General features: G+C 44.7%; 1 long non-coding RNA gene across 3 annotated transcripts in view; it reads right to left on the minus strand.

Annotated features, from left to right (window-relative positions):
• LOC109490077 overlaps positions 1-15057 on the minus strand; it is a 28182-nt gene that overhangs the window by 11495 nt on the left and 1630 nt on the right. For 2 of the 3 annotated variants that reach the window (XR_004619683.1, XR_004619682.1), the window contains exons 2-5: positions 11397-11469; positions 10921-11004; positions 7967-8049; positions 3023-3760 (exon numbers count right to left, since the gene is read on the minus strand). This is a non-coding gene — a long non-coding RNA (uncharacterized LOC109490077). Of the gene's footprint in view, positions 1-3022; positions 3761-7966; positions 8050-10920; positions 11005-11396; positions 11470-15057 lie in introns of those variants that run through there. The other variant, XR_004619684.1, reaches the window with a different exon arrangement.

Consider the following 15057-nt stretch of genomic DNA (forward strand, 5'->3'; position numbering starts at 1 on the left):
ACGCCGGGATCACGCCCTGAGCCGAAGGCAGACGCCCAACCGCTGTGCCACCCAGGCGCCCCCTCTTGATCTCTTCTTGCTGGAAACTCAATAGTCACCCCAAGAAGCTGTTGAACAAAGTCTGCGAATTGGGGCTTATAATGAACTCATGCACCAGCTAACATTATTTAAGCCCTCAAATACTGAAGGGAACAGCGTTATGAATTCCTAAAAGGTCAATATAAATAATATCCATCCTTCTAGGTTATTTTTTTTCTGCTTACCTGTATCTTGTATACTTACTACAATAAATATGTTTTCATGTTGTAATGTTTGAACCAGGTAGAGGTTATTATTTTACATAGAATAAAGTGTGTCCTCTCCCATTAAAATATTTATTAGTTTTTTTCCTGTCCTGCCAAGATAGTGGGAATCTGATACTGCCACATCCAAACTGTCTGGTAAGTTAGTTATACATAAAATTCAGTTCTCACATTTTGTTCTATCTTGAAGTAGAAATGCAGGTAAAACACATGGCTTCCCCATTCCATTTTCAATTCCTCTATGCATCATATATATAATATATATCTATTGACCAAAAATCGTATGTGTTGAGAAGCCATCTTGATGGTTGTATGTCAATGTGAATTTACTTCACTAAACTGTTCACTTAAAAATGATTAGAATGGTAAATTCTATGTTATGTATATTTTACCACATTAAAAAATAACTTAAAAGTTTTTTGGGGGACACCTGGTTGGTTCAGTCAGTTAAGCATCTGCCTTCAGCTCAGGTCATGATCCTAGAATGCTGGGATCGAGCCCCACATCGGGCTCCCTGCTCAGCGAGGAGCCTGCTACTCCCCCTGCTTGTGCATGCACTCTCTCTCTCTCACAAAAATAAATAAATAAAATCTTTTTAAAAATAAAAAAAAATTAAAAGTTTTTTCGAATTAAAAATTGCAATTAACTTGTGTGTATCTTGTAACCTTTCTAAACTCACTTATTAGTTCTAGTAGCTTTTTGTATATTCCTTAGGATTTTCTATGTACCATCATGCCTTATATCTTCTGTAAATAAAGACAGTTTGATTTCTTCCTTTAAAAAAAAAGGTACCTTGGGGTATCTAGGGGACTCAGCTGGTGGAGTCCCCACATAGTGTGTAGAGATCTCTTAAAAATAAAATCTTTTAAAAAAAGGAAAAGGGCATCTCTACATTAACCAAACAAAGGCTACCAGAGTCTAAGGTCTTTTTCTCTGTACCCTCAGCCGCTTCTAAAATACACCAGGGAGGAGGAAACATGTCACACAGATGTCAACTCAGATTAGGAAAGCTAAGATTTAAATTACTTTGATTCTGACGCGTGAGAACAGCTTGAGAATGACTTTGTTTCAGCCTGTGATTAACAGAAAACCACTTTAGGCCACGTGTGGTTTCTGAGTGGTGGAGGAGCCATGGCAGAGGGAAGTGGACATGGGTTGTTTCCAGGGCTCCTTGGTTCATCAGCTCCTTATTTGATGACAGGGTGATTCAACCGGGGAGCACTGCCTCAGCCTGTTTGGTCTTGATCAATCCAGAAAACACACTCGCTGATTTCCTTCTATCACTAATTTATAGGTGGCCATGATGCAAGTCAGGGAGGGGACTTTTCACTCGGGAATGCTCAGAACAGTCACAGAACTGCCCTGAGAACTTTCACAAAGGGATCAACTGAGACCTGCAGGCCCTCGGGTCAACAGCCAGTCTTAAAACCGGAGAGGTGAGGAGCTAGCGGGGCAGGCAAGCCAGGACTAAGAAAACCAGAGCTCTGAAACAAGCAAACAAAAACTATTCATAAGAAGTCTGGGAAACAGGGGCGCCTGGGTGGCTTAATGGTTAAGCATCTGCCTTTGGCTCAGGGTGTGATCCCAGGGTTCTGGGATCGAGCTCCATATCAGGCTCCTCTGCTGGGAGCCTGCTTCTTCCTCTCCCGCTCCCCCTGCTTGTGTTCCCTTTCTCGCTGGCTCTCTCTCTCTGGCAAATAAATAAATAAAATATTAAAAAAAAAAGAAAAAAGAAGTCCGGGAAACAAACTGAGGGTTACAGAAGGGAGGGGGGTGGGGATGGGTTAACTGGGTGATGGGTATTAAGGAGGACACGTGTGGAGATGAGCGCCTTGTGTTCTAGGCAAATAATGAATCGTTGAACACTACATCGAAAACTAATGATGTACTATATGTCGGCTAACTGAATATAATAAAAAAAATAAAAATAAACATTCATAAGAAGTGCTAAAAGGTGAGAGGCACCTGGCTGGCTCAGTTAATAGAGCATTCACCTCTTGATTTCACGGTTGTGAGTTCAAGCCCCCATTGGGTGTAGAGATTATGCACATTGGGTGTATAAACCTTAAAACCAAAAAAAAAAAAAATACTAAAAGATGTACATAGGGCTGGACCCTCCAAATTGCGATTAGACTACTAAGTAACTATTCTTAGAACTTTGTCATGTTACTTTAACAAACCAACTTAGAAACCAGCAAACTAAAACCACATCGAAAATTGATTTTTAGGGGCTCCTGGGTGGCTCAGTTGGTTAAGCATCTGACTCTTGATTTCGGCTCAGGTCATGATCTCAGGGTCCTGGGATCCAGTCCCCGTGTCAGGCTCCCTGCTCAGCGGGGAGTCTGCTTCTACCTTTGCCCCTCCCCCCCCACTTGTGCTCTCTCTCTCTCTCTCTCTCTCTCTCTCGCAAATAAATAAAATCTTTTTTTAAAAAAAGTCAATTTTTAATAACCTCCTAAATGGTCTTATTTAAAAAATTTTTTATTTGAGGGGCACCTGGGTGGCACAGTCGTTAAGCGTCTGCCTTCAGCTCAGGGCGTGATCCCGGTGTTATGGGATCGAGCCCCTCATCAGGCTCCTCTGCCATGAGCCTGCTTCTTCCTCTCCCACTCCCCCTGCTTGTGTTCCCTCTCTCGCTGGCTGTCTCTCTCTCTGTCGAATAAATAAATAAAATCTTTTAAAAAAATTTTATTTGAATATAGTGGACACACAATGTTACATTAGTTTCAAGTCTATGACACAGTGAGTAGTTCGACATCTCTATATGTTATACTGTGCCTAAATAGTTTTAATTAGCCAAATACCCCAGCCTGGCATAGATGGAGGGACGTATTGATAGCATAATGAACATTAGTAGAGACAAAATGGACCAAAAATTTCAACATACATATAAAAACAATGGAAGCTCTAGAAAATAAAGGAACAATAACTCAATCCCAAACGCTTGAAGAGATCAACTTATAAAATACAACAACACATTAAAGCAGTCATAGGAAATATTGTATCTTACCATATTGGAAATATTTTAAAATTTCATCAGAAAAGGAAAAACCTGTGAAGGCATAGAAGCACAAATGGCTGGAACAATAGGATCTTCAAAAGGAAATCCGACAGAAGCACCAAGACAAATGCATCATGAGTTAAACAGAAATCATGTTTACTGTAAGGGGAAAAGTAATTACAACTTTCACAATAAAAGAAAGGGAAACAGACCACGCACAATAATACTATTACTTGTAGGTCATGCAAATAGAGTTTCTGAAAACAAAACAAAACACCCATGAGCCTCAATTTCCTCAGTCGGGAAATGAAATGTTGAAATAAGCCGGGTACCTTGAATGAGCTTGAGGTGTGCTGGTCAGGGACAGAGGCCTTCAGGCAGCTCTCGGGGCAGCCAGCTGCCTCTGGCTTCCCTTTCCTTGGAGTGCTGCAGGACGCCATCATTTCCTGTGTGAATACTGTGGGGGCAAGGTTGGGAAGGCCTAATTAATAAGTGATCTCCACACCTGTCCGGCTCTGGCATGCTGTCACCATACCGCCCCGGCCCCCCGTAAACCAACATCGTGATGTATGGTCACAACATGGCGAACAGACAAAACCTCTCTTTCTACACAAAGAAATAGAACATATCACGGAAATGACAGAAACACTCCTATCTTTCTAAAAGCAACTTTTCCTGAAAATAACTTTAAGGAATATCAACATTTTTTGAAAAGTTGAATACATTTTAAGGCAGGCACTCCTAGCAAACTGTGTTTCTGAGGTAGACTGGAATGAGGGCAGAAGGGTCAGACATTTTATGACCGACGCTGTAGCTATGGCCGACGGTGAGGCGGCTGTGGCAATGGGGGTAACGTGGCCGTGAACTAAGGACAGTCATAGAATCCGAAAAATGCCGTCATGAAATACATCATTTCCAGTAAGTCCTATAAAGAAGGATGCAAAAATAGTCATACAATCTAATATTTTAAGTTTGCCCCATCCTTTCTCCAATGGGCACAAAGATACTAAGACAATTATTCGAAAAAAGGCTTGTGTGATTTCTTTCACAGAGGCACTGGTGTCATCCACAAATTTACCTTAGCGTTCAAGAGATTCCTAAAAGTTGGGGTGGCTCAGATGGTGAAGCGTCTGCCTTCCACTCATGTCATGATCTCAGGGTCCTGGGATCAGAGCCCCATGTCAGGTTCCCTGCTCAGCAAGGAGTCGGCTTCTCCCTCTCTCTCTGCCTCTAACCTAATCATGGTCTCTCTCTCTCTGTATCTCTCTGTCTCAAATGAATAAATAAAATCTTAAAAGAGAGAGAGATTCCTAAAAGAACGTTCTCAAATTTATACTTGGGATACGTTTTCTGTTGAAAGTCAATTGTGAAGCGCATAGGGTGTAATCACAGGGTACTTGCTGCTTTTTATAAGTTTTGAAACTTCCAAAATCAAAACTTAGTTCAATTGTGGCCTATATCTTTTTTAATTTTAAAATGTTTAGGTTTTCCCATGCGAAGTGTATTGGCTGGATCCTGGGTGCCTGAATTCAGCCTGCTCAGTCAACGTTGCTTTTCAACGCTCCGGCTTCAATAAGGAAATGCTCAATTAAGCGTATTGCAAAGGCTCAATTAAGCGTATTGCAAAGGAATGCTCCTTACGCTTTCATGTGCATACAGATAACCCACGGTTCTCCTGAAAATACAGATTCCAGTTCAGTGGATCTGGAGTGGGATCTGGGATGGTGTGTTTTCACGAGCCTCCCGGCAATGCCAAGGAAGAGCACAGCTAGAGATCAGTGGCTCTGCAAATGGGTGCGTGAGAATCACCTGGAGGCAGGGCTTGTTAAACCAGATTGTTGGGTCTCTGATTTAGAAGTTTAGAAATTCTGCATTTCTAAGGAGTTCCCAGGCAATGCTGAGGCTGATTGTCTGGAAGCCACACTTTGAGAGCCACTGCTGTCAAGGAAAGGTTATTAGATTGTGAGAGAGAAAACCGGGGTTTAGCCTCAGCTGTTGCTCATTGGCCCTACGACTCCATCAGGCAGAAGTGTGCTCAGCGGCAATTAACAGAACATTTCATTAGCAGTAGGCTGCACAAATAATATAGTTTGTTTTTCTCCCTTGGTAAGTCCAGGGTTGGGGCATCTATTAGGAAGCCACCTAGAACACCTGGCCTGTCTACCTTTGTGTCCCAGCATCACTCATGTGTGGCCTTGGTGCTCCTGGGTACAAGATGGCGGCTGGACCACGTTCCAAGCAGATAACTAGGAGCAGAGCAAAAGAGGCAGGGACCTCCGGCCGCACTTGCCTTTCTGAAAAAGTTGCCCCAGGAGTCTTACTCCACGACTTCTGCTTACCTTCCACAGGCCAGAACTGGGGCAACCGTAGACCCATCATTGAGAGGTGACTAGGGAGGGGCGGCTGGATTTGCCAATCAACATTAATTACCACAGTGACCTCGGACATACACACAGATCTTAGAAGAATATCAAGACTAGAGAAGCTCCCAACCCTAACTGAGCACACATCTCGGCTCTCTGAATCCTAGCCTCCTCATCCGTAAGGTGTATGGGATGCACTGTGGGCATTTTGGGCAGGAGGGTTCATCACTGTGGGACTCTCCTGCACACTGCGGGACATGACCTACCTCTGAGCTCCAGGCACCAAATGCCAGGATCCCCCACCCCCACCACTGTGATGAAACCAAATAGGCCTCTGCTGGTCTGCAGATGCCTCCGGGTTGGGGTGGGGCATGGGAGGGGACTATCTTGTGGGATTGGAAGCCACTGTCCTAGATCAGGTCTGGTCCACAACTATCTGATTGTCTCTGGCCTCTTTCATAAAAGCTAGCTCGTTTTTGAAGTCCTGGCTACACAGCAGGAACATGGATCCCCGTTCTCCACCTCATGGTGGGTAGATATTCCATTATCTCCTTATTGCTACTTTTAGACAATTACTATTTTGCCTTGCTGAGAGGCCCTCCTCCTCCTGTGAGGCCCACGTTATCCACCACCATCAGATTCTTCTACCACTTACTCCAATGATCTACCTATTTTCAAATCACTCCTTCACGTCCTCCAGATCTTCCACTCCAAGCTTCACCTTCCTCCTAGATGACTTTTAGATCCATATGGATGGTCTTGACTGGACTTGACCTCCTCACCTCTAATGCCCTTTACTATTTCTCTCCAGTCACCCCACAATGGACAGACCTCAGCACTTGCCATACTGTGAACTACTTAACCTTAAACTTGACTGGCTCCCTCTTGCCCCACCACTTCTGGCACCTCCACATTCCCGTTCCCTTTGTCCCATTCTTCTTCCTAATGTTGATATATGGATTTTACTCCAAGCAAGCAGCCCCTTCCTAGTTGCACATCCTTTTCCACGCAGCTTCTGGACAAACTGGTCCATCCCTCCTGTATTCCCCTGATCTTCACCCCGTCCTCCTGGTAAAACCCCAGCCCCAGCTCTAGCTGCCTTTCTGCCCTCTGACTCCCACACTTGAGCAGCTGAACACAGCCCGAGACAGCGCACACCCACGCTAAGTGTTGCCATGACAACCGGGTGGTGGGCCGGTGGTCCCTCTACTCGTCTTTGTCAGCCCTCTTCGGGTTCCCTACCTTATCACCTCCCCTGTCATTCTCACTCTCAGCAGATAACTTCACTCCTACTTGACAGTGAAAATAGAAGCCATCAGTCAGAAGCCCCCTCAACTTCCTGCCCCCCACTGCCACCCCACTAAAACACTTATTTTTATCTACACTCATCCTTTCCTCCCTTTTATTGTGGGAAAAGTTTCCTTCCTGTGGTTAATCCCTCCACCTGAGCCCTGCATCCCAATAGCTCCAGCCTCCTCAGGGACCTTGGCTCTCAAAGTCCCCTCTCGGTGCCTGCAGCATTGCCACACGGAAACCTCTCCCATGTTCTAAAATGTGGTGTTCTCCAGACTCCACATTCCCATCGCCGCTGTGCAAACTTCCCCTTCTCTCTTTTCCTTTGCAGCCCGAGTTCCTAGCCTTTTTCCCCACCGTGGATGCCTTTGGCTGTCTGGTGAATAGTGTTCTTGAATGCCTGCGATATACATAGAACTACCATGGACACCAATTACCGTGACATACAGTTGTTACGATAGATTTTTTAAATTGGTGACATCGTTATACATGTGCTTCTTTTATTCTTGTGTGTCCTCTGTTAATGCATTAAAGAGCAAAATCTTGAAGTGGGTCTATAATAACAACCATATTTTCAAGTAGTGATGATTATAAACACTATTTCGCAACATGTGGGTCAACTATAATGTGAAGTAAAAATAGCTGTGATTTTTACAGGTGACAAAGTCACAGTTACTACTAATACTACTGAAGATTGATGCCTGCAGTCATAATCGAAGGGAAGACGATATTTTAATTACAGGTGGGTGAAAAATCAAGGTGTAGTTTTTTCCCATCCAAGTTCGTGGGTCCCCTGAATTCTGTCCATAGACCCCCTGAAGGGGACCCGTGGGCACCACACTAAAATGCCCTTTTTAAAGTCTATCCTCCCTGCCCACCTCCTTATCTTCCATTTGTGTCCCAATTTAATGATTCTTCAAATATCCATTAGTGCCAACTATGTATAATGGTAAGTAAGTTTCTGCAATCTGGTTTTTACTCTCATGGCCCAGGGTCAATATCCTTACCAAATTACTCCCAATCATTTCCTCCTTGGAATTTTCTCCTTCCTAGGCTTCTGCAGTATCCTTCCCTATGGCTGTGCCTTGAGCTGCAAGTAAAAACAGAATCCAAATCAAACAGCTTAAACCAAAAGGAAAAATATATTGTCCGTTTAAAAAAAAAAGATTTTATTTATTTATTTATTTATTTGGGCAGCACAGCAAAGTTTTATTGAGCAATAGTAAAGTATATTGAATGATAGTACAAAGCTCCTGAAGACAGAGGGGACCCGAGAGGGTTACCTATTTATTTATTTCAGCAAGAGAGAGAGCTCATGCTCCTGTGAGCGGGAGGGTGGGGGCAGAAGGAGAGGGAGAAGGAGAAGGCAAGTAGAGGGGAGGGAGAAGAGGAGGGAGAGAATTCCAAGCAGACTCAGTGCTGAGTGCAGAACCCAATGAGGGGCTCGATGAGGGGCTTGATCTCACGACCCTGAGATCATGACCTGAGCTGAAACCAAGAGTCTGACATTGAACTGACTGAGCCACCTAGGTACCCCAAAATAAATCCTACATTTTAAGAAGTCCAGCTATGAAGGTGCTCCAGGGCTGATCAATTTCATGGCTTAGCAATGTCATCTGGGACCCAGGTGCCTTCTATCTTTCTGCTCTACCACTCTCGGCATGATGACTTATCCTCCAGATGCTCTCCTCGACACATGAAAGAACGACTGTAGCAGTTCCAGGCGCTGTATCCAAACATGATAACCTGCAGCTAAAGAACAGAGTGTGTCTCTTCTGGTATGTCTATTTCTAATCGGGGAGAAGACCTTCCCCAGGAGCCCCTAGAAGCCTTTCCTCACATCACATTGACCTGGATTGCATCACATGTCCCTTCCTAAATCAGTCCCTGGCAAGGAAACTCTGATGATCATAATTGGCTTGGATTAATCAGGGTTTATTGCCAAACCACTTGGAAGAAGGGTGGAATGCAGAACAAAATCAGGGCTCTGCCAGAAGTGAATTGGCAATCCAACCCCACTGATACACACTCGTTTTTCTTCTGCTTTTCGCTGGCTCTTTTGTTTTGTCTTTGCAATGCACTCTTCCTTCCTATCCCTTAAGTGTTGTATTCCATCAGGTTCTCTTCCAGTCCTTTTCCAGTCTAGGACCATCGCACACCACAAATTCTCCTTGAGCGACCCTATTCACCCCTATGGCTTTTACTGCCACTTGGGTATGGCTCACTCTCCACCTAGAACTCACTCTAGACCTGGGAATTCTCTGTCACCTACTGGGCTCCTAGCTCCATCTGGATATCCCAGACCTCTCAAATTCAACCTGTGCATCCTTGGCTCCACCTGACTTCCCTGTGTCCCGGTAATCCCCGATGATTGAAATCTGTCCACTCAGACCCCTTCCTCTCCTTCACCCCCATTACAGAATCAGTCATCTTAAACTCCTGTAGATGCTCTTCACTCGGTGTCTCTAGAATCGGTCCCCTCCTCTCCAAACTTGGGCAGGGCCCTGCTCCTTTCAGGCCTGGGTGGTAACCTTGCCTCTTGCTTTCCTCCATCATACCTGTGTCACTGATGTTGGAGGGATCCTTCTCCAGCCCAATTCAGCAACCTTCAGTAGCTGTTTTGCAAGGCACATCCACGTCTGGTCCTGGCTGACTTCTCCAGTTCACTACCTGATGCTTTCTTCCTTTACCCTAAACTCAACATGCCACCTTTCACATCTAGCCCACACATGTGCTGCTTCTTCCACACCATCAGCCTCTTCAACATACACACACACACACACACACATCTTTTTTTTCCTCCGTGTGCACTCAAAAATACTCTCATTTTTTGACGAAACTTATTTTTGTCACCTAGCATGTGTTGGCCACCTTTCCATGCTGATGATAGCTCTACCTTATCTTTCTTAAAAATGGCTCCTTTGGGTTCCTTAATAGGGATCACTGTAAGTTTATTTAAACACACCCCTCTGGATGGACACATGGACAGCCAGGTTGCTTTTCAGCATCATAAACTCCGCTGTAGCACACATCTCTATATATACATCTTTGTGCATATGTCCCAGCTCATGTCCCTAGTTATCAGGGACCCAAGTGATTCCTGGAAGTAGAATTGCTGGGTCAAAGGTTATGTGATTTTACACATCAAGAGAACTGCCAGTTTACCCTCCAAAATGTATCCATATAAACTACCACCAATATAAAAATACTGTATTAAAGCATCCATTTCTCAGAACCCTCATCAACACTAGATATCTTTAAATATTTTCTTATCTAATATTTTGCCTTAAATTTGAATTTTTCTGATTAGTAGTGAGACTGAATATCATTTTACATTTTTATTCATCATGAGCCATTTATTCCTTTTATCTATTTTTTTTGCCTATTCATTCCCTTTGTCATCCTCTTCCTCCTTCTTCTTCTCCTTCTCCCTCCTTCTCCTCCCCTTCCTCCTCGTCTTCGTCCTCCTCCTCCTCCTCCTCCTCCTCCTTCTTCTTTCTTATTAAGAAACCCTACCCCAGGGCGCTGGGTGGCTCAGTCAGTTAAGTGTCTGCCTTCGGCTCAGGTCATGATCCCAGGGTCCTGGGACTGAGCCCCGCATTGGGGCTTCTCCCTCTACCCTTCCCCCTGCTCATGATCTCTCTCTCATTCTCTCTCTCAAATAAATAAATAAAATTAAAAACAAAACAAAACAAAACAAAACCCTACCCCAAGGTGGGGCTTGAACTCACAACCCTGAGATCAAGAGTCAAATGCTCTACCAACTGAGCCAGCCAGTTGCTCCCTTGCTTGTTTTCTTATTGGTTTGTATCCCCCTCCATTTTCTCTACCTGGCCAATTCCTACCAAACATTCAAGGCTTAGGCCAGCCCCCATCTCTTCCAAAAAGGTTTCTCCAATTCTGTGGCCTCTCCCCGCCCCCACCCCCAAGTTAAGCCCCCTCCTCTGCACTGTGTGCTAACCTTGCTGTGTGTCTGTCTCCACCACAAGGCCATGAGCACTGAGGTCTGTTACGTCTTCTTTCCCCTGTTCATATTAGTGTGCCCCTGCATAGTACAGTACATAATAAAAGAATGAAACAATGAGCAAATGATCCACAAACAGGATCACTTTTAGGGTTATTTCTTATTTCCTATTCCTTGAGAAAACACTACAGAACAAACTAGCCTGTGTTGTTCTGGTTCCCAAGGAAAATGTGAATTTCACATAACTCCATACGAAAAGCTTCAGCTCTCACCTTCATTGTTTTCATTTTTCCTTGGCTTCATTTTGAAGGTAAAACCCTCTGCGGTCATAGAATCCCAGTCTCAGGAACTGAAGCTGCTCTAACTAGCTCCCCCCCCCCCCCCCCCCCAGTCCCCGANCCCGCCCCCCCCAGTCCCCGACTCACCCTCCTTCCCCCTCCTCATACCTCTGCCTCTTCACCTCCCCAACATACCTGAGGTCCTGCAGGCCAAGTGTCCAGGAAAGGCCAGAAATGAAGGTGCAGCCACAATAATGTTTTACTCAACCTGGAATATCAAATAAAGAGCTTAGGACGTTTAACAAATGTGTTAGTTTACAAATGCTGCATTTATCATCAGAGGCAAGCCAAAGCCTCAGACAAAGGAATCCCACATCCCGCTACATTATTAGAGCCTGGATCAGAGAGCATGGAGCCATGCAAACGGAACTCAGTACTCAATAATCAAGCCATGGGTGATGACCTTGAGACCCTGGATCTGAAACCCATGAGAAAGACCATGAACCTGGTCCTTTTGCTCAACCTCAATAGAAGTGAGATCTGAAACCAAACCTGTAGGATCGTGACAGATAATTAGGTTCTAATGCTTTGAAATTTATGCAAAACAACCACTCATTTTGCTTTTACCCTGAATAAGAGCTTTCATCTGTAGCAACAGCCAAGCTATACTTTGGTTCCGATTGCGCGTAGGGGTAATCATAACAGTGGCTAGTGTGTGTTGAATGTTTTCTGTGAGTCTGGCACTTTCCAGATGCTCCTGTATCATCTCGTTGAACCAACATGGACGGGTCAGTTCTCAGCAGAAATGGAAAGCACAACCTGCTAATAACTGGGAGGATTTACGTGCTGCTCTGTACGTAAGCGTGTCTCCGACCCATTTCTACAGGTGAGAAGGAGCCTCCAGCTGGTCAGAGATGGCTTCTTCGAGGAAACCCACCTTGCAATTTCTCCAACTCAGACCAAGTCACACGTTCTAGCCTGTTTGCCTATCAACTAGGATTTGAAGGAAGTTTTCCCACTTCTGGGAGACTAGAAGGAGGAGCAAGACACTGTTATTAATCATAAGAAAAGGTTAAAATTAAACTCTCTCATTTCACAAGTGTTCATAAACTGCTTACAGCTTATTATTTTTAAAAGAAGCAGACAGCTGTTCCAGACTCAAAAGGAGGGGAGGGCTGGCAAGTTTACTCTCATCTCTAAAGCCTTCCTCTTCACCTGGGCACTCAGAGAAGGGCCTAGAAGAGCCTCTGAAGCCAGCCAGCGCTTAGGAGCAGTTCTGTCAGGGGAAGAGAGCCCCAAGGAGGAGCTCGAACTTCAAAGGGAGCACCCAGATCCTTCCTGAAAGGGCAAGGCTGCCAGTCCTCCTGGGGGACACCCCCAACAGCCTGGCCCAAGCAGAGGAAGTGGGCTGGGAGGCTGGGGTGGGGGGAGGGAAACTGAGCAGAGGCCTGGGAGGGGATGGGCATGGGGCAAGCCAGAGTCTTCTAAAGAAGCCCAGAGGATTCTTGGCGGCCAGGGCTGGAAGGTGGCCGAGTTCTCATAAAAAAAGAGAAAGTGAGAGAGAAAAGAAAACAAAAAACTTCGTCTGAGCATGACTCTTGGCAGTGGTGCTTTTGCCAGCGCCTCTGAGGAGCTCCCAGAGAAAGCCCGCCAGCCAGGGACAGACAGACAGCCCAACGGAGAAGAAGAGCAGCCAGAAGCCAGCCCCGCATCAGAGTGGGGACTTTAGAATGTTCTGGGGGTGGGGGGTGCTGCACCCACTCTTCAGTAATTGGCTTGGAGACCACGGGCCATCCATATGGAAAAGATAAAGTGGATCCCTATCTTACAGCAGGCCTCCAAATAAGTTCCAGATGAACCAAAGACCTATAGGGTGTTTCGTTCAGGGCAAATTATGCTCAGAGACTAAGTTTGTCTTTGCCAATAATTTATTTAACACAGGTTCACTGTAAGAATTATAATTTATAGTAATAATACTTCACAAGCTAAGAGCACACAGGATAATGTCTCTTAATACATCAATCGAGAAATAGTATATTCCAAACCAATGACAGATAAATTACATTCTCGTTCCAGGCAAAGGAGAGATGAAAGAAATAAAGTCCAATATTAGTTGAGGTGTACCTTTCTACGAGTTGGTTCTTGATAGTGTCAGTCCTTCCAACTAAACACTAGGTATCAGCTGCCTGCTTAGGTCCCTCACTGCGGGCGCATGTAGCTAGCGGGAGACGGTGCCAGTGTCGGCAGGCAAGGTGGCTGCTCTGAAAATTATTACTGCAGGGACGGCTACACAGCTTGCACCACCACTGCCAAGGAGGACTAGCCTCCCTGAGACAGAAGCAGGGGCGCCTGGGTGGCTCAGTCGCTAAGCGTCTGCCTTCAGCTCAGGGTGTGATCCCAGCATTCTGGGATCGAGCCCCGCATCAGGTTCCTCTGCTGGGAGCCTGCTTCTTCCTCTCCCACTCCCCCTGCTTGTGTTCCCTCTCTTGCTGGCTGTCTTTATCTCTGTCAAATAAATAAATAAAATCTTTTTAAAAATCTTAAAAAAAAAAAAAAAGACAGAAGCAGATGTCGCTTCTCTTCCTGAGAGCGCTGTGTGGTTTAACGCCATTGCTGGCCAAGGTAGCCTGGCCACAGCAGGAGTAAGTGTCTCAAGATCTCCAGAGAACTATTTAGATCAGCAAAGAGTAGCCTTGTCCAGACCAAACATTTTTGAGTTGCTGGTCATACCTCTTGGTTTTTAAAGTTTAAAAGTCCACCATGTGATGGACACCATGGCCGGCCGTTACTATGGTGTCGATGATGTAATGGTCCTCTCCACTCCAGGTGCTAGAGTTCGATAAGAAAGTTCTACTATCCAACTTCAAAACAATTTCACGAAAACAAGTTCAAACCACAAACAACTTTGTCCAAAACAAGTTTTCAAAGCATGGATTTGAAATCGTAACAAGTCAGTACACAACACAGGGAACAAGCAAAACTACTAAGGGGCATTTGGAAGACAACATAAAAGGACAGATTTATGATACTGGGAAAGCGGGTGATTTTTTAACAAGGTATAAAACGTACAAAACAGAAAGGAAAAGTAAAATAACTGTCTACATTAACATTTTCTCTATCCCACCAGATGCAGAATATAAAGAAAGACAAGGCATAGGGGCGCCTGGGTGGCTCGGTCCTTTAAGTGTCTGCCTTCGACTTGGGTCACGATCCTGGGGTCCTGGGATCGAGCCCCGTGTCAGTCTCCTCCTTGGTGGGGAGCCTGCTTCTCCCTCTCCCTGCTGCTCGCCTTCTTGTGCTCTCTCGCTCGCTCGCTATCTCTCTTTCTCTGTGTGTCAAATAAATACAATCTTTAAAAAAAAGACAAGCCATAGACCAAGTGACAATATTTGTGACCCATACGACCAAGAAAAAATTCGTAGAATATCTTATTATGTCTAAAAAAAAGCCCAATAGAAAAATGAGCAAAGGATATGAGCAGGCAATTCTGAAAAGTCTAACAACCACAACAAATCAAATCAACCTCCCTTGTGATCAGACTGTGGAAATTACAATTATAAGATTCCATTGGACATCCATGGGATGGACAAAAATTAAGATCTGATACCCCAAGAGTGGATGCAGTTGTAAAGAAATGGAAACTCCTTTGCTGGTAAGAGTGTAAATTGATACATACATCTAGGAAAAAATATGTGAAAACTTGTTAAGTTTGTAAGCCTTCTAAAGAAGATGCACATGCCAGTGGTAGAGATATTTTCTTTCGCGCTCAGAAATGACCAATCCTGTATTCATTCTATGTAACAGGGGATAAATAGAAACAATCTAATCACCCCTGTGTGGGAATAGAATAAACTAT

Source organism: Ailuropoda melanoleuca, chromosome 13 (assembly GCF_002007445.2).
Source record: "Ailuropoda melanoleuca isolate Jingjing chromosome 13, ASM200744v2, whole genome shotgun sequence".
NCBI lineage: Eukaryota > Metazoa > Chordata > Mammalia > Carnivora > Ursidae > Ailuropoda > Ailuropoda melanoleuca.